The 2889-nt window shown below is 42.5% G+C and overlaps 1 non-coding gene across 1 annotated transcript; it reads left to right on the top strand.

Annotated features, from left to right (window-relative positions):
- The first annotated feature begins 1573 nt into the window (after nt 1-1573).
- On the top strand, nt 1574-1657 carry Trnas-gga. Its single transcript is given in 2 exon segments — nt 1574-1613; nt 1623-1657. It is a non-coding gene; the product is annotated as a tRNA-Ser (tRNA).
- The last annotated feature ends 1232 nt before the right edge of the window (nt 1658-2889 follow it).

Genomic DNA, 2889 nt, shown 5'->3' with positions numbered 1-2889 from the left:
AGTATACGCAGTCTCTCCCTAACAGACTTGTTGCATCTTTTAAGTGTTCTGTCAATAAAACGCAGTCTTTGGTTCGTCTTCCCCCACAACATTTCCTATGTGCTCCTTCCAATATAAGTTGTTCGTAATTGTAATTCCTAGATATTTAGTTGAATTTACGGCCTTTAGATTTGACTGATTTGTCATTTAACAAAAGTTTAACGGATTCCTTTTAGCACTCGTGTGGATGACCCCACAATTTCCATTATTTAGGGTCAAAAGCCAATTTTCGCACCATACAGATGCAGTTTCTAAATCTTCTTTCAATTTGTTTTCATCTTCTGATGACTTTACTAGACTATAACGGTAGCATCATCTGCAAACAACCTAAGATGGCTGCTCAGATTGTCTCCTAATTCTGTTTATATAGATAAGAAACAGCAGAGAGCCTATGACAGTACCATGAGGAACGCCAGAAATCATACCTGTTTTAATAGATGACTTTCAGTCAGTTACTACGAACTGTGACCTCTCTGACAGGAAATTATGAATCCAGTCACATAACTGAGACGACATTCCATAAGCATGCAATTTGATTACTAGTTACTTGTGGGGTACAGTGTCTACAGCCTTCTGGAAATCTAGAATACGGAATCAATTTGAAATCCCTTGTCAATAGCACTCAAAACTTCGTGTGAGTGGAGAGCTAGTTGTTTCACAAGAACGATGTTTTCTAAATCCGTGTTAACTGTGAGTCAATAGACCGTTCTCTTCGAGGTAATTCATAAGGTTCGAACACAATATATGTTAAAAAATACTGATGCATATCGAAGTTAATGATACGGAACTGTAATTTAGTGGATTACTCCTACCGCCTTCCACGAACTTTCCAGTCTTTAGGGTCGGATCTTGCGTCGAGAGAACGTCTGTGTATGATTGCCAAGTTTGTAGCTATTGCGTCAGCATACTCTGAAAGGAACGTAACTGGTATACACTCTAGACCGGAAGACTTGCTCTTATTAAATGATTTAAGTTGCTTCACTACTCCGAGGATATCTACTTCTAAGTTATTCATGTTGGCAGCTGTTCTTAGTGGTGGTGGTGGTTAGTGTTTAACGTCCCGTCGACAACGAGGTCATTAGAGACGGAGCGCAAGCTCGGGTTAGGGAAGGATTGGGAAGGAAATCGGCCGTGCCCTTTCAAAGGAACCATCCCGGCATTTGCCTGAAACGATTTAGGGAAATCACGGAAAACCTAAATCAGGATGGCTGGAGACGGGATTGAACCGTCGTCCTCCCGAATGCGAGTCCAGTGTGCTAACCACTGCGCCACCTCGCTCGGTGTAGCTGTTCTTAATTCGAATTCTGGAATATTTACTTCGCCTTCGTTTGTGAAGGCATTTCGGAAGGCTGTGCTTAGTAACTCTGCTTTAGTAGCACTGTCATCAACATATTTCCACTGCTATCGCGCAGAGAAGGCATTGATTGTGTCTTACCGCTAGCATATTTTACATACTATCAGAAGCTCTTTGGTTTTTCTGCCAGGTTTCGAGGCAAAGTTTCACTGTGGAAACTATTATAAACATCTAGCGCCGGCCGGAGTGGCCGAGCGGTTAAAGGCGCTACAGTCTGGAACCGCACGACCGCTGTGGTCGCAGGTTCGAATCCTGCCTCGGGCATGGATGTGTGTGATGTCCTTAGGTTAGTTAGGTTTAAGTAGTTCTAAGTTCTAGGGGACTTATGACCACAGCAGTTGAGTCCCATAGTGCTCAGAGCCATTTTGAAACATCTAGCATTGGGCCCGCGCTGAATTTCGAGCTTCTGTAAAAGACCACCAATCACGGGGATTTTGCGCTCGTTTAAATTTGAATGATTTTTTCGTTGTTTCTGCAAATGTGTTCTGACCTGTTCGTGTACCAAGGGGATCAACTCCGTTGTTTGTGAATTCATTTGGCATAAATCTCTCAATTGCTATCGATACTATTTCTCTGAAATCAGGCCACATCCTGTCTACATTTAAATTGCTAACGAGGAAGGAGTGGAGATGGTCTGGCAGGAACGCATCAAGAGAATCTGTCTTTTTTTAATGTACATTTTACGCTTATTTTTGGAGGACTTGGGAGTTATAGAATTCAGCCTCGCTACGATATCCCTATGTTTACTAATCCCCTGTGTTTACTGATCCCTGTGTCCCTTTTGATGTTCGTTATTAGTTCAGGATTATTTGTTGCTAAGAGAGTAAGAGTGTTTTCACAACCACTTACTATTCGAGTGAGCTCATGAACTAATCGCTCGACATAATTTTCAGAGAATACGTTTAGCACAATGTCGGGTGATGTTTTACGCGTACCACCGTATTTAAACATGTTACGAAACCTGAGCCAGTACGTGTGGAACAATGTTCTACCTCAATCCTTAATCGAGCAGACGCCATATTACAATGCAGCTTACAAAGCTCAGGTATAGTATTTGGGATGCGGTTTGTATTTGAACTTGAAAACTATAAATATATGCTGCTTTACACAACCGACACATCAAAAATATGTATCTCCGTCCATATACCGCAAGCCACCTTACGGCACGTGGCGGAAGGTATTTTGTGTACCACTGTCACATCCACCCTTTCCTATTTCAATCGACAATGGTCCGCAGAAAGAACGATTTCTGGTTAGCCTCCCGTTTGGGCTCGAATCTGTCCAATGTTACCTTCATGGTCTTTTTGCTAGATACACGTAGGGGGAAACAAAACATCGGCTGACTCATCTAGAAAAGCACGACGTCGGAGTTTTAGCAGTGAATCACACCGTAGAGCACAACACCTCTCTTGTAGGACCTGCCAATGGAGTTGGATGAGCTTATCTCATTTACTTAAGAATCCCGTGACGAAACTCGCTGATCTTTGGATTTGCTC

The sequence above is a fragment of the Schistocerca americana genome, unplaced genomic scaffold (assembly GCF_021461395.2).
Source record: "Schistocerca americana isolate TAMUIC-IGC-003095 unplaced genomic scaffold, iqSchAmer2.1 HiC_scaffold_15, whole genome shotgun sequence".
Classification (NCBI taxonomy): domain Eukaryota; kingdom Metazoa; phylum Arthropoda; class Insecta; order Orthoptera; family Acrididae; genus Schistocerca; species Schistocerca americana.
This window is presented reverse-complemented; position numbering and strand designations above follow the sequence as displayed.